Source organism: Camelus bactrianus, unplaced genomic scaffold (genome assembly GCF_048773025.1).
Source record: "Camelus bactrianus isolate YW-2024 breed Bactrian camel unplaced genomic scaffold, ASM4877302v1 HiC_scaffold_27, whole genome shotgun sequence".
NCBI classification, from domain to species: Eukaryota; Metazoa; Chordata; class Mammalia; order Artiodactyla; family Camelidae; genus Camelus; species Camelus bactrianus.
The window spans coordinates 957,740-982,745 of record NW_027413941.1 but is presented as its reverse complement, the minus strand read 5'-3'; the positions used below and the strand labels follow the sequence as shown (position 1 = coordinate 982,745).

Here is a 25,006-nt window from a genome sequence, read left to right as displayed (position 1 = left end):
CCACCTGTGTAGTTAGGTGTCCTCCTGAAATAACTGGATGGCTCTGACCTTTGCTTCTTACAGCAGAGGGAGCTGAGTCAAGGTGCTGTTTTGCCAAGGTTAAATCTCACTCTAACACTGAGCTGAGTTATGGGCCCTGATATTGTGGATGTAATTGATCATGTTCAGATGAAATAAAACAATACAGAGAAATGAAGAGAAGTGTCTCTTGATTGTGGAGCCTGTTTTCATTGTTTTATGTTCTTTTTAAGTTAAAATTAATTACATGTATAAAACACTTACTTTAAGGAGAGCAATTGCATGTAACATAAGCTGCACATTAAAACCTACATAATTTAGCTTTGCATTTTTTCCATGCTAGTGCATTGTCAAATGGCCCCTGATCCAATTATATAACTCTTTCTAATGTTAAATATGGAATATTCTTTAGAATTATCTGGCTTAAAATATGTTAAGTACAAGGCTGTTATGGTAGTTAGTGGAATCTATATAATTTGTGTCTATTAAATCAAGTCCTTGAAAGTGCTCTAAGCTTTTTCCTGTCTGTATCTTCACAACTAGGAATTGTCACCTCCAAGTACTGTGTTTTACAGGCCACTGTGTATTTTCTCTCCTGTGTATCTATGATGGTTTATGTAAAATACATGGAGCCAGGAAACTGACAGTATGTCTGAATGGCTTTGTCTTTACAGCCAAAACAAATTACAGACTCCCACCTGCAATGCTTGGCATGTTCCCTTGTCTCGTACGTCACATAACTACCTGTTGATAGGACTCCAGGCATGGGCCTGGGGCCCAGCTTCCTCTCCCTGCCTGCCCCATCCCGCTCTGCTCAGAGGGAGTCTGAGTCTTAGGCCCGTGGAGCAAATGCAATCACCAGGACACAGCCCACAGGAAATTTTTCCTACCAGGAATTTTTCTGCTCTAGCTGGCATATACACCGCAGTACAATAAAAACAATTGCTGGGAACGAACTGGAGGTGTTTGGTATGAATATGGAAAAGCTTAAGTCCTTTGCCAAAAATGAGTATCTGAAGTGAATGTTCAAAAATAATTGTTTATTACATTAAACATAAGAAAATATTGTGTTACATTTATTGTACTTTGAAGTTAGCAGGTGTGTTTGCTGCATGATGTGACAGAGGAAGTTATGAGAAGGGTGGTTTTATCTCAGGCTTATGTCCTTCCTCATCAGTTAATGGGATAATTGAAGGGGAGTGAAGCAGGTACAGGGATTTGTGGCCATGTCCAGAAATTCATTGAAGACATTTACTGAACCACTACATCAGCTAATGGCTTCTTGGTGTAAAAGAGTCTAAAAGTTTTAAATTAAAGTTCCCTCAGTAGCCTATGAAATTGTCCCTTCTGACTGCCATGACAGACATCTGCACATCCATGGTGGGAATGAGCTCAGTAGGGCTCATGTTTTTCAAGGAGTTTCAGAGACTCAACTCATGTTGGTCACGTGGACTAAACAGATAGCAAATGGGAACCACACTCTTTTCTCTAATACTGAATTGCCCAGAGTTCAAGACAGAATCATATATTCTAAAGAACTGCAGTGCTCTTGAAGGGAAATTGAATTGTAACTGTAGAGGAGATTTGCAAACCTTTTTGAATATGAATCAGGGGAGAAAAAGCAAGCAGCAGTGCTGCCCAAGGATGCTGGGAACCAGGAGCTCTGCCATCCACCTGAGAGCAGGAAAGATGTGTGTCCCAGCTCAGGGATGGAGGATCATCCTTCCTTCATCCTTTTGTTCCAATCAAGTCCTCAGTAGCCTGTGTGCTGCCCACCCACATTGGCAAGGGCAGGTCTCCTTACTCAGTCTGCTGCATGCTAAGCTCTTCCAGAGACACCCTCTCAGACACACCCCAGAAAGAATGGTTTACCAGCTCTCGGGGTACCCCTTAGCCCAGTCAAGCTGACACATAATAATCACCATGACATGTGGCTTGTCCTGGCTTACCGCAGTAACTCCCTTCCTGGTTCATGAGGGTGGCTGAGACCTGCTCTGTCCTGTACACTAGCACTGGCCGGTGTGGAGCTGGACATCCTTGGCGCTGCTGAGTCTGTTACTGCTGGCCCGTGTTCTTCCCATTTTCAGTATATTGTCATCTCCACTCCTACTTGCCCTTCCTTGAGGATTTATGTTTTTAAAAATGTTTCTTTACTGCAGTTATGGAGAGGTTTGGGACTGGAGCAATATTAGTTGCATGTGTTCAGCTTGCTTTCTTTATCCAGAAATATGGATTGATTTTTATAGTACTGACTAATTATTCATTTTTGAATTAATACTTGATGATATTTTACCATTATTATGAATAAAATGCTTATGTAACTTGCATTCATGTGAAGTTTTAATCATATACTTCAGTATTTAAAAAATAAGAAAAACTTGATATCTCCAATTTAGATCTCGTTATATATAAATAATGGTTTTGAAAGGTTTTATTTAAATTAGTCCTCTAAAGGAACAATTACTGGTGGTAAACATAGGAGAAAAGGAGGATTGAGGAAAACATAGATTTATGATTATGGTTCTGAGAACCCAGAAGAATGTGTCTTTAATAATGCTGAATTTGATTCAGGAGCCAGGAGAACCTAATTTTATTGTAAACATTCTCTTAATGGAAGTGTATAGATTTTAATGTTAGTTCTTCACAGATGGTGAATTGTTTGGCAGCAAGTACTAAAGTGTAAAAATCAGTGATTTAAGCAAGTTAAAGGTTTTATTTTTCTTAAACTCATTTGTAGCAGGGAGGGCAGTGCTGGTATGTCAGGTTTCTGGTGTCATTAGGGATCTGTGTTCTCTAGTATATTTAGCATATGGCTTCCATTCTAAGATTGCCTTAGATCACAAGTTAGCTGCTGCAGCTCCAGTCATCACCTCCATATTCCAGGAAAGAAGGAGTTAAGAGCAGAAGTGGGTCTACTACATGAGTCTACCTTCAAACTTGTAAGGAGCTTTCCCAGAAGACACATCCAACAACTTTTGCTTCTTATTGGCCAGAACTTACTTAGCCATCCCTGTACACCAGGAAGTCTGGGAAATGCTGTTTTCTGGGCCTGTGATTGATCAGTGGTCTGTCATTAAGGCAGAAGGCAGAATAGATACTGGGTAGGGAAATTGCAGTGCCTGCCACAATGATGTGACTACAGGTATGAAGACAGTGGCAGATCAAGAATTCAGCTGTCTTCACAACTGTGGTTGGATATGGAAAGTGTTTTCCACGTTACAGAGCCAACAGGCTAGGGAAAAGCCACACCAGGATGTGCTGTGGCTTCTGCCCTGGGGTGAAGCCTTTCTTCTGTTAGCTTCTCTGCCTGTGGACTAATAAACCAGGAAATTGTATTGGGAGTTTCTGTGGCCTTCGCACACGGGCTGTAACTCAGGGTTTCACAACACTTGTAATGAATTTTTTTTTTCTTATTATAGAACTATAAGTGCGATTTAGAAAATTTGGAAGATTCTTGTGGGGCTTTTCACACTCCTATCCCATTATCATAAATATTAACATTCAGTATAGCTATACTTAATCTTTTCACTCATGTTTTTATATGATTTTGCATTCAATATTGTGTCCTCCATCCCTCTCCCCCATTTTCTTGCACGGTTTTCATAATCCTCGCTTTAATGGTCATGCAACCATGTATCCAGTGGTTGTTTCCTGTCTGTTTAGCAGCCCCACTATTTTTAGATGTTTACTTTTGTTTCCAGTTTCTTGGTTTTGTAAGACATAACATAAATTAATATTTGCACATTTTTTTCTATATTTAGAGCATTTTTATATTAAGAATATAAAAATTATATATATATATAATTTGGAGGTCCAGATGTGTTAATAATTTTGAATCTCTGGTATACCATTTCACACTGAAATCTTCAATGTACAAGAAGCCACATTATTTGAACTCTTAGGATTGATTAATATCATTTTTGATTATTTGACTTTTTAATTTGCAGTTTGAATACCTTTGATCTTAAACAGTTTTTCATGTACTTATTAGTTGTATTTTCTCCTTTGTGAATTGCCTATTCATGTCCTGGGTTTTGTACATATCAGTGTTTTATTGCTTTTATTGTTGCTATGATTTCTTTGAACTTTATTCTACTTAAATTTTTCTTTTGTGATAAAATGCATATACCATAAAAATTATCATTTTAACCATTTCTGAATGTACAGTTTGGTGAGTTGCGTACATTGACATTGTTGTGCAACCATCACCACCATCCATCTCAGGAACTTCTTCATCTTCCAAACTGAAACTCTGTCCACATTAAAGAATAACTCTCTTTCCCCCTCTCCCAGCCCTAGCCCCCACCATCCCCCCTCTGTCTCTATGACTGTAACTATTCTGGGTCCTCATATAAGTGGAATCATCCAGTATTAGTCCTTTCATGACTGGCTTATTTCACTTGGTATAAGGTCTTCAGGGTTCAGCCACATTGTAGCATGTGTCAGAATTTCCTTCCTTTTTTAGGGCTGAATAATATTCTGTTGTATGTATGGCCACAATCTGTTTATGGTGTGAACTCTTTCATATAACAGATACGAATTTTTTGTCATAAGCAGATACTTTTTCTCACTTGATTTTTTGTAGGTTATGTTTTTGAACATCTATAATTGTAAATTTTTATGTAAGTAAACCTACTTTCCTTTGATGTTTATATATATTTTTCATTCATCTGGGATTTATTTGGAACATCACTTGACACTGAAATTAAACCCAGGAAGAATCCAGAGCCAGGGTTAATCTACTTCTTGTTGGAATGCCTTCTATAGGCTCACATTTTTTTTTTTTTAAACCAGGCAGGAAGGAAACATTGCATGACTATGCTCTCACTTTGCATACCTTTCTAGCCTTCCTCTCTTCATCCTATTCCCCCCTCTAATCAGTTTAAATGTTATGTTTATAAAATTAACTTATTAAGGTGCTTGGATTCCTCTTCAAGGTAAGAGAAGACTCTAGGTCTCTGGAGTTAATACATTCAATTTCTTCTGGCCTGAGATATATTCTTGATATTACAGTTGATTGTTGATATATTCAGCACTTGCTAAAGGCCCAGCCCTCTCCCCACCAAGCATTTGCATGAATTAACTCACTTATTTAATCCCACAGACAATTGTGGGGTAGGTAGTTATTAGGCCTGTTTTTCAGGTTGATAGGAGGTGCCATAAGGAGATATATTGTAACCTAAATATTGGAATCCACAGCTATTCTTCGTGTGCTTTAAATGAAAGAAAACTAAAAAAAAAAAATCTGATATAGTAATCACTAACACAGTGCTAAATGTGTACTGGGAACATTAAGGTATTAACTAATTTGATCTCAGCCCCTTGAGGTAGGCACATTAAAATAAGTAATGTGTTGTTGAATAACGTTTAGATCACTTACTTACAATCTGCTTTTGATGACTTTATTATTTCTTGTCTATGTCTTAAGATTGCTTTCTCTCTCCCATTCAGGGAGTGTATTGATTCTAATCAGAGTAATTAAAACTTACTTGGGGCATGATGTTTGAGCTTTGTATCAGACAGGAGTATAAACTAAAGCCCCCAGCTAGTTGATAGCCAGATTTGATTATTTGCTTGAAGAGTTAGCATACACACAGCACAGAATTCAAAAGGTGCAGTAGGATTTCCAGTGCAAGAGTGTCTCCTTCCCACTTCTGTGTTGCCTTCCAGATCCCCTTCCTGGAGGAAACCAACTTTACTGGTGCTTAACCAGCAATAATTATGTGCAGGCACATGGATTATACATAAACTTACTTCATAAAATGGTAACAAAATTGACATACTATGGTACATTTTGATTTTTACTTTAAAAATTTTAGAAATTATAATTTGAAATATATGAAATTTACCCACTAAACACAGTTTTAAATATATCATTTGGTAACGTTACCTACATTGATATTGTGGTGTAACAGAACTCTAGAACTTTTCCATGTTGCAAGATCAAAACTTTGTGCCCATAAACAGCTCCTCATTTCTCTCCCTCATACACCTTGCTTTTTAAAAAAATGTTGTAGATACAGAAGTATATTTAAGAATATGTATGTATGGAGAGGCCTATTTTCATGTAGCAAATTTATAGTAGATATTGTTTCATATCTGCAGACACACTGCCCATCCTTTTTAATTGCTGCAAAGTGTTACATTTTATGGATGTGACCTAATCTGTGTAATCAGTTCCTTGTTATGTGCAGTTATGTTGTTTCTGATCTTGGAAGCTGTGACAACTGTGCACCTCTCTGAGGCACCTTGTTTTAGATGTCCCTTGGCTTGACAATGGAATTTGATTTTGTCTCATAGTCTTTGTTCAGAGACTTTCTCTTCAGTAGGTGAGTTTCTCACTGGTACATGCTGATGATTTTAGTGATAATAATGCACTTTCACTGAGTACGTTCCCCATGCCAGGTGCTGCCATGAGCACTTCGTTTAGACTCCTGTGAAGTCAGTGCTAATTATGCATGGAGAGAGGAAATCACTTTCCAAACTTGGTAAAATCGAAGGTGGGTTGTAGCTGGGCTGATTGGAGTTGGAGCTCTCCCGTTGCCCGTGCTGAAATGGCCTGGGTTGTGTGGCAGGTTTGTGTGGTCACAGCTACTTTTCTGGTGCTGTGCTTTCTGGTTTTAGTGTGTTTTATTTATGTATGGATATTTTAAAACTCAGGCTTGGCTTTCTCTTTGGTTTCTATTGGGTGCATATTCGTTCTGATAATTGGTAAAATATATTTTAACATAACTGTACTTTTGTGTAAGATATTTACCTGTATTTGTTTAGGGATGATTACTTCCTACTGTGCTTAGTGACCACGTTGGTACATGGCCACATTTCTTACCTCCTCCTCCTTTCTTCTATCACCTGCTTTTGATTGTTTATGTTAGTGTACTTACTCTGATATTTATGTTTGTGACTTTATGTTTACTGGTGTCTCTGCTGCTCTACCAAGAAAACAATATCTTTTGATTCCATGACACAAGGGCATCAGTGTCTTTATATTTTCCTCCTTTCCATCTGTGCCTGTCAACTTGATACTACTCCTGTTGTTTTAATTTATAGTATTTACATTCTGTTCTATAGATACACATTCTCCCAGAAAAGAAAAGCATTTATCCCTACATCTTAAATGGACTACTTGCTCACTGTAAGTCTTTGACTGTACTTTATGCATTCTTATTATTTGGCTAAAGCTTATTGTCTGATGGTTAATTCATGAAGGGTTCATAGAAACCAAATTCTCTCAAGTTGTTGTATGTTTAAAGATATTTTGTTTTTGCAACAGACTTGATTGGCAGTGTGGCCAGATATAGAATTCTGGGGTCATATTTTCCTGCCAGAAAAGCCTGTAAATGTGGCCCTGTGTGTCCCAGTGTCCTGCATGCAGCTGTGCCAATGGCCAAGACAGGCTGCCCTTTTCCTGCTTTAAGAGTATGTTGCTCTGCTGAATAAACCTAACAAAACACCATAGGCTTAGTGGCTTCAACAACAGACAGTAGTTTTCTCACAGCTCTGGGGGCTTTAGGTCTGAGATCAAGGTGCCATCATGGTTGGTTTATGGTGAGATCTCTCTTCCTTGCTTGTAGATGGCCTCCTTCTCACCAGGTCCTTGTGTGGCTCTTCCTCTGTGTGTGAGTGAGAGAGAGCTCCCTGATCCCTCTGCCTAATCCTGCAGAGATGTTAGTGCTGTCCTGTGACCTCACTGATCCTGGATTACCACTCTAGGGGCTTCATCTCCAAACACAGTCACCTGAGGGTTGCAGCTTCAGCATAAGAGTTTTGGGACACACAGCTCAGTATATAACAAAGGGTAATGTGGATTTTTATTTATTTATTTTTTTGCCAAAAGGCCTAGATTTTTTTTCCTTTCTTTGTTTTTTTTTTTTTCTCCTTTTCTCTCTCTTTTTTTCCCTAGCTTAAATATGTGATGTAAATCCATATTTATTAACATGGAAAAATGTTCAACATATTGCTGAATGACAAAAAGGAGGTTTATTTATTTTTATCTTTATGTAATCCTGTTAATTTCCTCCTATTAGATAATAGTTATTATTTTAAATAGACATTTCAAAAAACTCGGATATCTATGTCATGATTTTCATCTGCTTTTTTTTTATATTTTTCTGGGTACATGCTTTTTATCTGCCATTTGTTTTTTCCTATTTTCTCTCTCCCCTCTCTTTTTCTATGAGTGTTTTTATTTGATGTTTGGCTAGTCTTTTTGTGTTATTTCTTCATCTTTGAGGGGAGATCTTTCTGAACTGGCTGTGTGTCGGGTTTAGGCTGGGTGGTGGGCAGTGTCTGGCTGAAGCAGCTTCTGTCCCAGGCTTGTCTTTCTCACAGCAGATGGTGGAGGTGTAACTTCTCACCTTGCCGCCTGTGCTCTGAGGTGAGCGACCTGGGGAGCGAGGCTCCTGCAGCTGTGCTGCTCAGACTGCTCTGACTCCAAGCAAGGGCTCTCTGCTTTTGCTCTTCTCTGGAGAACTGGATATTGCCTGGTATCTGAAGTCACTGGTGTTCTCTTTCCATGTCCTCACTCATCTGGTCTCAGTGGGACTGTTATTGCCCTTGGCAGCTCAGTGTACGTCTCTTCAGATTCACGGTGTTTGGGTGTTCTGGTATCCGAGGTGGAGTTTCCTTTTCTGTAGCTTGTTTTTGTTTTGGGGTGGATTAGTAAGAGCAGAAGTGTTTAGAGAGGCTTTGCTCTCTCAAAGATTTTAAACCTCACAGCCAAAATGTGTTTAATCAATCACTCTGGGTGTACTCTGTCTGTCAAATTAAGGAGTTGTACAGCATCTTAATGAACATGCTTTTAGATTAACTTATTGCCATTCTCATGTAATTACATGAAATTTGGGTGAACACTAAATATAGTGGATATTTCCTTACAGACAGAACCTCCTCTGAATACACCAGAAAATAGAGAATATCTTGCAGAAATTATGTTCAAATTATTTAATGTACCAGGACTCTACATTGCAGTTCAGGTAAGGACAAGTGACTTTCATGATTCCCAAGTGACCTTAGATGTCTAATGTGGAAGAAATGGTGATTCTAGAGGCCTCTGTAAGATTGTGTGGTGTGGTTTCCTTTCCCATGCACTCAAGTGCACATGAACACATCCCATTCAGGTCCGAGCTCAAACACTGTACAGAGCAATTTCTGTGATTTATGTTTTTACTGCTGGTGTAGAGTTTGTCCAGCTTTTGTCTGTTTACGTTCATTAAAATCTAAGGTAACCTCAGGAAGACAAGATCAAAATGTAGGTGTGGTTCTTTGGCTTTTTTTACTTCTGATCATAAAAAAGAAAATATACTATAGAATCTGTTAAAACAAAACAAAATGAAACAAAATAAATGTCTTTCAAGGGTTTCCCTTTGTGGATCTGAGCTCCTGTGGTTCCATGAGTTTGCAGAACTTCCCCTGAAGCTGCTTGTTCTTCGTGGGGTGTTTTGTTGTTTTTAGGTGTAATGTATCTGCCTCTATATAAGGGAATTGACTGAAATTTGGGGGAATAAATGATAAAATTGTTTTCCAAAATGCTTCCTGCATATTCTATTCCCTTGTAGGAAAAAAGAGGAGGAGTTGCATAGATGATTAACTTGGAAGATTCCACATGCTGTGTCCTCTGTGTGGTGATTCTCAGTAGACAGTGATGTCTTAAAGGCTGTGAAAATGCCTACATTAGAAAACTCTGTTTATTCCACCACTTCCAAATTTAACCAGAAATATTCCCCCACCCCTAAGCTGTTTCTGTTCCATGGACTAGGAGACACTTCAGGAAACACTGGCCCAGTGGTTCTCAAAGTGATCTATGCAGCAAGGTCTCCTCAAAAGTGTTTTTTCCAAAATACATATTCTCAGAATTTATATCAGACCACGGGTTTCCAGCCTCAAAATTTTTGATCGGGCAGTCCTCAGGGGAGTGGAGGTTACTGAGCTGTGTGTTGTGGGATGTCTAGCAGCATCTCTGGTCTTGACCCACCAGGGGAAGCACCACCACCAGCCTCCCCTCCCTCAAGTGTGACAGCGAGAAATGGCACCAGATATTGCCAGGTGCTCCTTGCGGGCAAAATTGCACCTGGTTGAGAACCACTATCCTGGTTCTGCCAGATGAGAATTTCTGGGTGCCAGGCCCAGTATTTTTTCTTTCTAAAGTCCCCACAAGTAGTCTTATTGCAATCCATCTCTGGACCCACACTGGGAACCAGTGGATTAGAAATTAAAACCTCCTGATTCCACAATAAAATTCCTTTCTCTCTGGCTTTTCTTTGAAAAGCTTTGATTTATCTTACTGAGAAGTTGACTCCTCCAGATTAAGTGCACAGAATTTACATGTTAGTTGTCCACTTTGGAATTTGGATTTGGGAGGAAGATGGAAGGTAGGGAAGGGAAAGGTCATTCAGACTCAGTAAGAAAGAAAGGGCTTATTGCTCCAACCTAAAGATAGGCTTGTGGAACACTTGAGAAAGTCCCCATGCTGATGGTCTCCGTGGTATTTGTGAAGGCAGTGCTGGCCTTAGCTGTGTACTGGACATCATGACAAGTTGGTGAACACACAATAACAGGAATCATCATTGACAGAAGGGATGGGGTCACTCACGCTATCCCAATGTTCAGCAGGGCAGCGAGTTCTGCTCTGTCTGTGGGCCTAACCTGATTTGAGGTGAAGGAAGCAGTGAAAGAAAAAACACCCTTCTGTTAATTAAAACACCACTTTTGAAGTCATACCTGTACTTAGCAAAGGTAACAAGAGCCTTTAAACACAGTTGTGTGAGAAAGTGGAAGATGCCTAGTGTCTGTGGCACTGGCAGTTGGAAATTTGCAGTAGCAGATTTGTGCAGTCTGGTGTCAGCAGTCGTCTGATGTCCCTGGGCTCTGCTTGGCCCCGGTGTCACTTTGCCAGGAGGGTTTTCCTGGCTTTCATTCTGAACTGTAATCTGGATATCAGTGGGTGCGGCACATGAACATTTGGAGGATGATTTTGTGTTCTGTGACAATCCTCTGGAGAGGATTTGTTTCTTGCTTTTTAAAAATTTTTTAAGAGCCAAGAAGGAGAGATTGTTCACCTTGACTTGCGGGATGCTCTGCAATGTAACTTTTTGGTTTTAATTTTCAAAATATAACAGAAGTGATTTCTAATTCAGGCTTCAAGAGACTGTATATATGTATATATACACACATATATATTTGGTAAAATGGACTAGTTAAATGAATTATTTAAAGTTTTTTTTTTAATTAATTGAAGCTATCTGGAGGGGGTTACATTGGGAATTCAGACCTGCCTTTCCTCCTCCACGTCCCTTCTTGGAGGCAACCCATGATACTAATGTTTGTTATTTTGTGTATTACAAGTACCTTTTGTGAAAATATAGGTTTGTGTGTGTATGTGCTAAGCTCCTTTTAAAAATGCAATAAATGAATCACTATGCTATACACTGGAAACTAACAGAATTTTGTAAATCAACTAAGACAAATTTAAAAAATGCAAACTAGTTTTTTTTTAAAAAAAAACAATTCATTTATTTCATTTAAAAAATAGTCACTGTTTTATTTCAGGACGTTGCAGAGATGATGTACTAATATGCTGGTGCTTTAATACCTCAAAGTTCAGAAATCACTGCAGGGGGAGGCTGATGTTTCTACAGTCAGGAGGAAAAAGCCAAATCTTTCCCCTCTGTCATTGCACCCTGCCAGTGTCCCCTTTGCCCGGGGGTGAGGAGAGGCAGGAGGCCTGCAGAGCATGCTCTGTGCTCGCAGCCCCTTCATCCAGTCTCGGAACACTGCCCCCTCCTGGGTGTGAGGTGTTTAGGTGCCACTTGCTGTGTGGTCCTGCCTGGCTCCTCTCTGAGGTCACGTCCTCAGAGGTCAGTGCAGGCCAAGGTCAGGGCCTGTGCCTGTGGGTCTGCTTCCTGGCCTCCCCTGTGCATCTGAAACAAGTTTCACACTACGTGCAGGCCCACAGAGAAAGTTGTTGTTCAAATTTTTCTCTGTTTCTTAATGCAGTTTTTTCCCCCTATTTATAAAAATTACATTTACTGTACAAAATTTAGGTAAAATGGAGAAATGTAAAGAAGAAAATAGAATGACCCACAAACCTGCCCAGAGGACTGTGCCACACTTTTTTTGGTATAGTCTACTGAGCTCTTTTTCTTAGACACACGATACACATTTTAAGCACAGTTGGGATACCCTCCATCTGATTTTATGTTCTAAATGTACAATGTGCTCCTGAGGTTGTATTTTGCATATTGACTTATCCCTGATGTATCTTTATGGTTAAATACTCTGTGGAAAGATATTTAGTAACTACCTGACAGCCCATCATGTGGGTGTAGCACAACTCACTTACTTGTTTTCCTACCATTGGCTGTGGGTTGTTTTAATATATTTAATCTGTGATGAAGCTGATACTCAACATGGGTTGAATTAATTTTAGAAAATGTTATATGTAATGTATTGAGTATAGAAATTGTGAATAGTTTCTGTTTGTGAGAGCTACTGTTCTTATGATTTTTTTAATTTTAATAATGTGTACATATCTTTTATCTTGATCTTAAATATTTTACAATTGGCTTGGGCTCCTGAGAAAGTCTACACACTCTTTCACTTCTAGAAGTTGGGCACCTCAGAAGACATAAGAGGAATTCAGTCACCTGTTCTTGCAACTTCAGTGGTAACTGTGCTTCTACACATTGGAACTGATTCATCTGTCAGATGGATGAGGATTTGCTCCAGCCTTCTGTCTCCATGAGTGTGTGACAAGCAGCCAGTGCCATCAGGGAGCTCAGAGTGCCTCCTCTACCTGGTGCAGGTGGGGACATTGTCCACTCTGCACAGCTACTCCCACCAGCATGAGCTGGACCTTCCCAGCCTGTGGCCTGCATGTTCAGTGGCACCCCAGGGGGCTGGTGAGGACCTGGGACCACACAGCAGCTCCTGGCCCTCTCCTGCTGGTGATGGCTGACAGCCTGGTCACTGGTCCGGGAGGGCAGCTGGGTGAGCGGATCCAAACTCCCCCCAGCATGGATCTCACATAGCATAGGGTTGAGGGGAACCTGCCAGACTGTTCCTTCCTACCAAGTTCAGCTCTTACTAGAGTGAGCAGATCGGTTATTGAGTCTTTAATGCATGCCTAAACCATGCTGTGTAATTGACCCGCTGCCTGTCACTGGGTCTCTTCTGTGCACCCACTCACCGCATATGATGGGTGAAGGTGCCAAGGCTGAAACATATGTGTTAACAGATGTGGCCATGGTTACTCTGCCCACAGATGTGGAACCAGGATCTGAGTCCTGGTTGTCACACTCTAAGTCCTGCATGCTAACCAGGTGGTTGACTTTTAAATGCAAGCCAATTTGTAGTTGGTTTAAAAATTAATAGTTAAACAGCAAAAAAAAAATGTGACAATGAATATATATATGTTCATGTATAACTGAAAAATTGTGCTCTACACTGGAATTTGACAAAACATTGTAAAATGCCTATAACTCAATAAAAATGTTTATAAAATTAATAGTTAAAACGTTTTCCTTTTTGTTAGAGGAACAATAAAATGACCCATTGTTCGGACAGACAGCAGCATTTTGGAAATTAACTGCTTTCTGTGGTTTTCTCTTCACATTCCTAATGGAAAGGCCACTTTGTTTGCTTACAGAGCATCTCAGGTTCTCCTAATGGAATTGCATGCATGGTCATTTTATTCCCCCTCCCCCAGTCCTGAGCTTTGCACAGAGTGGAGATTCAGTAAATGCTTGCATTGCCAGGGCAGGTGGGGGCAGGAGTCTAACTTACAGTCCAGGGAGGGCGTTCCTCCTGGAGTTACTCACATGGTGTTTTGCCTCTCTGTCTCCCCATGTGGAAGGTTAGGTAATTGGAAGCTGCTTCAAACACATCCCTATTGCAGGTAGAGATATTATGTATTTCATTCAACAGCTGCCAAGGGAGAGGGAGGTGGGAATCCCTCCTGAGCAACCACTGGAGACTGCAAAGGCCATTAAGGTAAAAACAGATGGGAAATGGGCCAGTTTGGTGGTGAGAGAGAAATAGTGTTTTCACACTTCCCCTTGTGGCCACCACCCCTGCTCCCACTGTGCCTTCCCTCCCCTCCCCATGGATGTGGGTCTCCATCTGTTTACCACTTGAATTAAGGGGCTGAAAACTTAGCCTCTTCTCTGAACATGGATGCTTGTGAAGTTCTCCAGCTGTAAATGAGAGCAGCTTGATAACTGGTATTGAGCATCCTGCCTAGTACGATGTCATTTAATTGGAGCCTGATTAGACAGAACCTTCAATTAGCCAATGTGTATTGCACCTCTCCCTCCAGGCTTCATTTCCCGAGTAAGGAGCAGACAGCAGCAGCAGTGACTGTGAGGAATCCTGTGCAGTCAGCCAGAATTCAAACTCATTTCCAGCTCTTGCTGTGTGTGGTTCTGTAACCTGAGTATTACCATTCAGAGTGATGCTGTTCTAGGGTGAATCATTGAACAGAGTCCACCTGTGTTTTCTAGACTCCGTTATCATGCTGGAGGAGTTACAGGAAGCTCTAAAATTAAATCAGTAAGATTCGGAGGAAAATGGCTCATTGGTCCTTATTTAAAATGCCCACTTGACTGATCCATCGGTTTGGTCTTTGTGTCACTCTGTAGGTAGCAGTTGACAGACCCCTTTCAAAGCAATTTTCTCTTCAGGTTGCAAAATCAGGACAAATTACTGTTTTGTTTTTGTTTTGTTTTAGTCAAAATGAAGAGATTCTTAGTAATACAAGGATAATTATTATATAAAGAGCAAAGATTTTGTTTTTGGAGAAAAATTTAAGCATGGAAGTGACATGTGACCTTGAACACACAGTTTCTGAGCTGCAGGGGAGTTTAAGGGAGGTTAGCCTCCCCCCTTCCCTCCCACTTTTGCACCCAGTAACAAGCTGGTTGAAGGAAAACTAGTGCCTGGGGGTAGTCCCACATTTTGCATGACACTCTTGGTGGACGGAGAGGTATTTTTAGGACAGGGTGCACAGGTGCGAGTCAGGGCCCATGTGAGTAGGGTGGCTGGGTGCCCGGGTGTGCCCAGGACTAGAGTTTCCAGGGATGGGTCAATTCACAGCTTGGGTGTGTGGTCCTGGGCAGCCCATGGGAGTCAATCTTTTCCCTCTGGGGGAAGGTTTACAGAAGTAGCATAAGACTTTCTTTTTATGTTAAAATATTTCCTAGAACTTTCCCTAGTCCTTACCTTGTGTTTCTTCAAGGAAATAAATTTGGATAGTTGACCCAAGTTCCCTCACCTCCCCATTCCTGTTACCAATATGTCTCACAGCCTCTGGCTCCTGACTGTCGGGGTGGCCATGCAGGTGAGAAGGGCCCTGAGTATGCTGACTGTGACAGAGGCTGCTCTCCTAGTCCTCGTGGTGGGCTTTACCTTCTTCACTGGCTCTCTGGGGTCCATCTCTGACCCTGAACCAGGTTTGGCCCATTTGGGCAGTGACAAGGTATCACTCAGCCATGAAGGTAGGCAGTGGAAGAGCTCCTTGTGTTCCCTGCAGGTCAGCCACCCCATCCCTGCTGTCAGTTAGTTCTTGCCCCACTTCCCTCTGTGGGAGTGTGTCAGAGTTACCCTGTGTCTTGTTGCCCCTGTGGGCAGGAGTGGGCCTGTGGATGCGTGGATTCTGTTGGTGGGGACAGTGGTGGTCCAGGACTTGGGGCTGACACACTGCACACCATCAACACTGTGGAGGCACTTCCTGCCTTCAGTTAAGCCTCTGAGTTGCTGCGAGACATTGACCTGGTGTCTTAGGACAACTTACTGTTTCTGCCCTCAGCCTGGTAGATTTGAAGTTGTATGGGGTGACCCACTCACTCAGTTATCAGTGAGCACAGGGGTGTGTAGCAAGTCTGGCCCATCAGTCTTACAGTTGTGCAGAGTATACCAAGGATGGTATTAGGTTTCATTTCAGGGATTCTAAGAAATTTTGAACTTAGTATCATGAAAATGCCTTCAGAGGTCCTCCTGAGCACCAGCTTTGGGCCTGACAAAGTGCAGGCATTGAACAAAGCCCACCTGGCCCACAGGAAGCTGACTTTCAGAATCCGGTACCCAGGGGCCAACTGCTGTTCTTGTGAGGTTAGCTCTAAGGACAGATGATCAACCCAGAGGCCCCCAGTCAGGCATCACCAGCTGAGGAAACACTTTGCACAGCACAGGCTGGGGCTGGCACTGAGCGTGTTCTCATGCCCCAATGTGTGGCAGCTCCATCCTGTCAAAGTCGGGCTTTCCTTTGGTTCATGGTCCCAGCACCTTATAAAGTGCTCTGCAATTTACTTATTTATCACTGTCACTTGTTACTCTGACTCTCAGCCAGTGTATGGGCCAGTGGGCAGGGGTCTGTGTGTGTTTTATTCACTTGTGCATCCCACGTGCCTATGCACTCACTAACTCTCGGTCATGAAGCCACTGAGTGTGCTGTGTCAGACCACAGAGCAGGTTAACCACCTGCCAATCGGATGTGGTGACCACAGGGCCAGATCTGCTGCCTTCAGATCTGGGTTCGGCTGCGAGGCGGGTCTGCTTGTCCCAGTGGGTGGCAGCAAGTGCCTGGCAGGTGCCAAGTGGGGGCATACAAGGAGTAAGAAGAGAGGAGATGGAGTCTAGGGACTTGATAGGCACCGTCAGACATCATCTCAGATAGTAGGCAGCAACATGTGACACAGTGAGGCTGGGACTAATAGCAGAGCTGGAAAGAAAGCAGAGTACGTGGCCAGAGCATAGCTGTTAGACATCACTGAGCCCAGTAAGTGTCCCTTGGAGCTGTGGCATTGGGCAGGACTGATGTCGGGGGTTTGTGGTGCTGGAGTTACTGGGTGTTTGCCGGAGGGCAGACTGGGTGGCCGCTAATGCCTGGTGACATCTCTGTGTGTGTGTCTGCAGGAGAAGTACTGTCACATTTGCCCCAATATAGTCAAGAAGTTTGCCAAGTATGACGTGGATCAGCGGAAGTGGATCAAACAGCAAACAGGGAACAATGCCATAAGCCAGAAGAAATTCATTATCGATGTTGGCTAGGAAAGTTTCCCAGGCCCTGAAATTTTCTTTCACCCAGAGGTAAGACATTTGCTTTCTGAGTGTGCAGAGAATGACGTGTGTGGAGCAATGCTGTAACCTCGTGTGTGCAAGAGTGGCTCCCCGTTGGGCTCCCAAGCGAGGTGGCCACTTTTCAGGGAGGACCTTGGGAGTGTAGGCTGCAGCTTCAGTGGCTGCTCTGGCTCCTGCATGGCCCACGCACTTGACTGGGTGTTTCATCATGCTCCTCTTTGGGTCTGGCTATCTGTTAAACAGTTAATGGTTGGTTAAACCAAGAGTGGTTAGGAAGAAGCTTTAAGAGCAATAGAAGAGAATGGATTTGAAATTCATCTCCTACTGATATGAAAACTAGTTAATCTCGAGGATTGATTGGAATTTGCCTCTGTATAAGAGTACGATAGCGTACATATAACCTTCCCATCACACATGACGATCCATCCCCAGTCCAACATTTAACCCAGTACAGCTGGTCCTGCTGTGTTCCCTGCTGCAAGTTAGATAAAGCTTCTGTCTGAGGACACCCTTGGAAAGAAGAATTAAAGATATCATCAGTTTAGCAAGTAGTCAAAAAGAATTATTACTGCGTTTGTAAAAGCAGTAACTAAGAGGCAATATTTTAAGGTTTAAGTAAAATGGACTTTATTTGTATTTTGGTATATTTTTCTGCCTCATTCAGTTTACATTTAATAAGTAAATACAAACCACTGCCTGTTCTTCGATGTGTATGACTGTTCAGGGAAAATGCACACAATGTATGTCTGACAGTACCTGATATCACGGCACTCATTCGCTCGTGATAGTCTTCAGTTAAAATAGACATAAACCAGCAAAGTCCAGTGTACAGCTGCATGGCACCTTCTTCTTCCCTCCAGCACATTGACACTTTTCATGATTTTTAAAGCATTTTTAAGAATTTTGTAATTGAATTACTTATACTTTAGCTTATTTCACTTATGGAATTGAATGTAAGATTTTTTAGTTAATAACATGGTTATTACCATATTGATTGTTTCACCTAGAAGCCACCACCATTCCCCATTCCCAGTCTTCTAGCTCAGATTTACAGTGTGAGTCACTGACTAGGTTTTTTCTTATATCCTGGCTAACTTTTTCATGACATTAGTGTCTATACATCACATGCTCATTATCTACAATATTTTTCATTACATGCCACATACACTGAGCACTTGCATTTTACAATCTCATATAAAGTTTGAGTCACTGTGTATTCTAACGCAGGGCTGGTCTGTCTTTGTTACTGTTTGATTTCTTTTCCCTCTCTAAACCCACACATTTCATCTCTTGAAGGGACATGTCACCATCACTCCATGCACAGAGTCACTTGGATTAATTTGACACATTCATTCCAATGTGATGGTTTAAAAGGCATAGTGAATTCTGTATTTGTTAAAGTTACATTTTAAAAAAGTTGTTGAGAGAAATGTGTATTGTTTCTTTTATATCTGTACAAAATTCTGTTCACCAACCTGGATTTTATGCAATCCATCTCAGATGTTGTTGACAAAGTAACACAGAACTGTCCCATTGATGTCCACCATCTGCTATATAAGGTATAAGCTGCTTGGGTAACATGCTTGGATTTCATTCTGAAATTAAAGGCCCAGCATTCTGAGAATAATAGACCCTTACCATCAGTCTGCAGATAGTCCTATTTGACTTCTGTTTTATAGGATTTGTTAAGGGCCTGATTCCTGGTAAAATATTTTTCTTGGAGTGAGGGTGACTTAAATGCTTGGCAATATAACTCAGTTAGCCAGAAGTATTTGATTTAAATATTCTAGTATCTCTTATTCTTATTTGCCCAGCTGTATTTTTAAATTGGACAATTTTAACCTTCCATGTTGACTGAAAGATCAAGGGGGTCCTTCCCCTCTTGCTTTCTGTGAGTTTGCTGGTCTTGCTTCATGAGTATTTAGATTAGTGCCAGATGTGTTGTTGTCAGAGAGAAGGAGGAATCTGAAATGAACAATCAGAAAATGCTCATGTAATGTTTCTCCAAAATTCTTTGAGTGCAGGGAATTTTGAAACTTGAAAGGAGAAAAAGGCAGTTCATGTAACTGTAGGATGAAAGAAGTGTTGCTGAAAGCCGGAGGGGAGGGGCAGAAAGTGACAGTCAGCTGGCCCTGCTTCCCTGCCTGCTCACCTCTGTCTGCACATCCTGCTCTTCCCCCAAGACAAAGTCTCCCCTTCACAGATGCAGGGGCCTGCACCTTAGGGGGGAGAGGACCAGGCTCAGTAGGGAGGGCTTAATACAGTTTATTTCATCTGGACAGTAGAATACTATTCAGCCTTTAAAAAGAATGAGGTAAAGCAATGTAAATTCAAATGAAAAGATGTCTACAGTATATATTGTCAAATGAAAAAGCAAGTTGTAAAATTTACACATAGTATTATTTCATTTTATTTAAAATATACTTTATGTATGTATATATATATATATAAGAAAAGGTATTGAATGATATGTGTTAAACTCCTTAAAGGAAATAAAATATATCTGGGCAAGAGATGGATAACTCTTACTTTCTACTCTTTGTGCTTTAAAATTATTTGAAATTTTATGGTTAATAAATGTTATTTTTATTATTGGAAAACATTTTCTATATAGACAAATTTGATGGGTAAAAGCAAATAATAATTTGGTTTTTATTGGTATATAACCTTAATTAAACACATCTCACCTCCAGTAACTGTGCAAGGAAGGGAAAGCAAAGGCAGATGAGAGTATTAAGTTTAGTGCAGTATGTGGCTTGTTCTCCCTACTTCTTAAATTTCACATAACATCAGCTGTGTCTTCCTGTCCATGAAAGCAAGGAACAAGTGTGCACTATCTAGTCCTCATTTCAACATGGTGGAGATGGAACTTCTGCCAGCAGTAAGGATTGCTCATGCTGGGGTTGAGTTTTCTCATTTGATCATTTAGTTTGCTTTCAATAGATTTATACGATTCTTGACGTAGAGCTGGCCTTCTAGCCTGAGTACCTTATTTAACAGATGATGACACTGAGCCCTACAGATAGGAAAAGGAGGCAAAACTGGAGGGACCTGGGTCACATGGGGCAAACTGGTCTTCGACGTTTTTCTAATTGAGGTAGGGTTGATGTACAATATTATATAAGTTCCAGGTTGCAGTTTTTAAAGGTTATACTCCATTTATAGTTATTATAAGATATCAGCTATATTCCCTGTGCTGTATAACATATCCTTGTAGCTTATTTATTGTATAAGTAGTAGTTTGTACCTCTTAATTCCCTATCCCACTCTTGCCCTCCCCTCTTCCCTGTCTCCATGGATACCCATTAGTTTGCTCTCCATATCTGTGAGTCTGTTTTTTCTTGTTGTTGTTGTTGTTGTTATGTTCACTAGTTTTCTTTATCAGAGTTCATATATAAGTGATATTCTACAGTATTTGTTTTTTCTGTCTGACTTATTTCACTCAGCATAATACTCCCCAAGTCCATCTATATTGTTGCAGATGGCAACATTTCGTTCTTTTTTATGGCTCAGTAATATTCCATTTTATATATACCACAACTTCTTTATCCAGTCATCTGTTGATGGACACTTAGTTTGCTTCCATATCTTGGCAATTGTATATAAGGTTACCATGAACATTGGGGTTCATATATATTTTTAGGTTAATGTTTTCATTTTCTTTGGATGAATACCCAGAAGTGGAGTTGCTAGATCATATATTAGTTCTATTTTTAGTTTTTTGAGAAGCCACCGTCCTGTTTTCCATTGTGGTTGTAATAGTTTGCATTTCTATTGTTCCTTCTTTTCCTAGTTTGGGTGTATAAATTATACTGACTAAACCCAGAGTGAACTAGTTGCTCACAGTGTCTCTCAATGTGACTACACATTGAATCAAGTGGGAAGCTTTTCAAATCAGGATGCCTGGGCCAATTATATCAGAATCTCTGGGTGGGGGTTTGTGATTTTGGGGGACTCAGCTCCTGAGGAGACTGATGCGCATGGACAGCCAGGGCTGAAAACTGGCTTCAAGCAGCACATGCTGCCTGCAATGACTTGACCTCCTGGATAAATCACAGGCCTCCAGGACTCAGCTCTCACACACTAGTCTCTGTATAAACTATACACCAACAGTGTATATGGGTTCAACTTTCTCCACATTGTTGCTGAATGTTTGTGGTTTTGTGGTCTTTTTGATGATAGCCATCCTGGTAGACACGAGGTAATATCTCACTGTGGTTTTAATTTGCATTTCTCTGATGATTAACAACACTGAATGTGTTTTCACTGCCTGTTTTCTTGGCTCAGTGGCAGGAACTATAGGTCGATTTTCTTTTGATGAAGCAAGTAGGAGGAGGCTTGCTTTAGGTCCTGCTGACAACACCTGAGATGTTCTTGGTCACTGAGTGAACACCTTACTCAGGCTCATTGACAAGAAAAAGGTGGTGGAGAATATAAATGTGGCTTTGAAAATTCAGACATTTTAGAAAACTAAAACTTTTTTTTAAGAAGTAGTCATAATCTAATTTTTATTTCAGTCTGTTCTGTAGATAAGGATGTTCACATGCTGCCTTTTTTTTTAATTTATTTTTTGTTCAGTTTCCAAGTGTGTTGGAGGTTGGGTCTGGGAATGGTTCTTCTTTTTCATTTTATTATAGCTCTCTATCTTTATGGGTTAAAGATTGTCAGTTATCTGTTGTAGACTTGAAGGGCTTTTTTTAAGTGGAAGATTTCCTATGTTGGCTGCGCACATTTCCATGATATTGCTGTGAGATCTGTTTTTGGTATGGTGTGGTGCCATGTCATTCTTGTGAGTGCATTGCCTGTTATTTCTATGATTGTCAATGTGATTTTTGTTGTGGTGAACACAATCTACTTTTGTTGTTTAACAGAGCCTCATTTTGATTAGGTGTTTATCACAGATTGGATAGTGGCTAGGGCTTCTCCTTTTATTGGAATTGAGACTTCCAAACCATTTCTGGGGTGCAGGCTGTGGTATGTGGTGTTGGAATGTTTCCAATACACACTCATAAAAGTTCCTTTGCCCTTTCTATTGCCATGGGAATGTCCAAATTCTACACAGAAACACCAGTGGAAACAAATCTAAAGATGTCATGCACTAGGGCCTCCTGTAATGATCCTTCAGTCCCCCAGCTGGGTCCTCAGTGCAGTATCAGGTCAGTGCCATCCCTATTGTCACATTTTCATGTAGTAGACAAGGCTGATGGAAAGGCTTCAACTTCCCCTTCTGTGCACCCAGATCTCTGCTCTTGGTTCTCTCTTCCTTGTGGCATGGGACCACCAAGACAACCACAGAGCATATCCACACCCTCTGCCTTGGACCCAATAAAAATCACAGTTGTGCTTATGAAATATGCAGGTTCTTTGGCCATGGATTCTGATTTCAACCCGAACTTCCCCTGGGTCTCTCAGACCAAAATTATGATGATTCTGATAGAACCGTGCTTCTCTTCTATTGCAAAAATGCCAAATTGGGCCCTGGACCTGCAGAGATAGTGAATATGTCCATGAGATACCTAGATAATCCACACCATGTGCATCAGCAATGTTGCTATTTGAATTCAGGTCCCAGGCAGTTCTGTTCCATAGATACTACCAATCACAGAAAACAACACACTCCAACCCCATGAGACTCAGTCTGTGCCATCAGCCTCAGCCCTCTCCCTCAGCTTCAGCAGACATTCCTAGCTCAGCATCAACAGCTCAACTCAAGGTCTGGGGATTGATTACAGGGATATTTTGTGCTGGTTTCTTTCAGTTCTGTCAGCCAGGCATCTGCTGTGCACTCCTCTCACCCTCATTGGATCTCCTTCAATCCCAACTGATCTCTCTGTGTGTGTCCCAGTAAAAGAGTGTTTTCCCCTTTTTAGCTCCCTCACCAAAAGTCAGGTCCTGCACTGATTTCCTTTTCTACTTTTCTTTTTCCTCCTTCCCAATTTTGTGAGGACCTTTTCTGTCTCCTGAAGTAAGAGAGAGAAAAGGTGAAATTGATGTTCAACCAATGTCCAGCATGTGTCCTGAGCCAAGGGGTGAGTGTACATGGATGAGAGTGAGCTAAGAATACACTTGTAATCAAGAAAATATATCAAACACAAGAATGTTATATGGGGATTAAGTTTTATAGGAGAAGAGGAATGAAATGAGTTCTGCAAGGGAAACAATTATGTAAAATTCCTGGCTTTTCTAGAACAGTTTGTTTATAATATGTGGTTTTTTTTTTTTATATGAATGACATGGTAGATACAAAATCACTTTGGTATTTAATTTAGCTTCCATTGTGTACATTAAAGAGAGTGGTTTTTGTAAATCAATATTTATAATGTAAGAAGCACCATCTTTTATAATGATTTAAAGTCAAGATAAAATTTTTACATATTATCTTTTTAAATGGATGAGTAAAGGACACAGTGTTTCAAAATCCTTTAAGAGGGTAGTGGATGAAAAAACATTCAGGCACTATGTTCTAAACTGCCTGGAAACTGAGAACCTGTGCTGACCACTTAACATTTTGACCCAGTGAAATGATAAAGCCAGAGTCATTTCAGAAATGTCCAAAGGCTATTTCAAGCATCCCCTGCAATTGGCCACATCCAGAACTCTGAACACAGTAAGTGTTCATTTAACACTAGCTCATTGACAAAATATTTTGGCCATTCAACTGATATCTATTAACAGCATAAATACAATATCCCTTCTTCCTAACTCTAACCTTCAAGGAGATCTTTCAATTTTTCAAATATCAGTCAAAAGTATGTTATTGAATGAAGCCCTCTACTAGATAATGAGTACACTGAATTTGGTTGTTTTGTTCTTTTCCAGATACTGATTAACATGCCAAGTATAATGCCTGGCCCAGGAAGCTCAGGAGATGAATCAAATAACTTGACCATGAAGGAGCACTGAGGAGGCAGAGATGATCTCTGGCATGGGTATTATAATAGGCATACTACAAGGCTCAGAGGCAGTGCAGAGGAAGAAATGAGGAGCTCTTGGAAGTGGTGGGCAGAGGGCAAGTGTTTAGAATGTTCTTTAAGAATAGGTACACTTGAACTGACTCTTAAAAGATGGGCAGGTGTTTGACAAGGCAATGTGAACACCACAGATAGAGGGGAGTGAAGCCACCTGGAATCCTTCCTCTCTGCACTGCAAACAGTTTGGGATGGTTGGTGCATATGGCACATGACTGTGCACATTCTGTCCATGTTGTGTGCACTGATGATTTAGAAATGACAGAAGGGCAAGTGGTGAAGCTGGAGAGTTGCAGAAGCACACAGAGGAAGACTGCCTTACATGGTTCTTCAAGGTATTTGGACATGATCCTGTGGCAAAGCAAGTCATTACATGATTATTAAACTAAGCAGTATTGGTGTGGAATTTGCCTTCCACAACAATTATTTTCCTGCAGTGTGGATGACAAATTTGGGAGGTGGAAGAGGGGAAAGAATACAAACTGAACTGCTGGTTGGAAGACAATTATCAGTGGTCCTGGAAAGACTCAAGGCAATCAAGAAGCTGTGAAGGAAGGGTGCTGAAGGGAGGGACCTTAAGGATATGGCCTCTGGACAAACTGATTACTATTGTTTAAGGAGTAGTTTAGTGGGGAGCAAAGCAAAGACAAGCACAAAATGTGTTCTAAGACTTTTGGGGTTATGTAATTTGGTAAATGGTATTGATATTTGCAATATATATATATATATATATATATGGAATCAAAAAATTAGTCACAAGTTTCTGGGAGAGAAAGTATCTTCGGCACCCTAACTCCAGGTCCTCAGTTTTTCTATGAGGCAGGAAGCACAGGTGATGTTATCCCTATTTTATGTCCAAAGGGGTAAACTTTTTGCCTACTATCACATGCAGCAGGTTGGGAAGTTTACTCTCTACCAGGCTTAAGAACAGGTAAACAAGGGAGACA

The 25,006-nt window shown here is 40.9% G+C and overlaps 1 protein-coding gene across 1 annotated transcript in view; it reads left to right on the top strand.

Moving 5' to 3' along the window:
• LOC141576725 (uncharacterized) overlaps positions 1-13,487 on the top strand; it is a 32,506-nt gene extending 19,019 nt beyond the window's left edge. The window contains exon 5 of the mRNA XM_074360143.1: positions 8,898-13,487. The gene's annotated coding sequence lies outside the window, so the exon portion shown is untranslated. The remainder of the gene's footprint in view (positions 1-8,897) is intronic.
• The last annotated feature ends 11,519 nt before the right edge of the window (positions 13,488-25,006 follow it).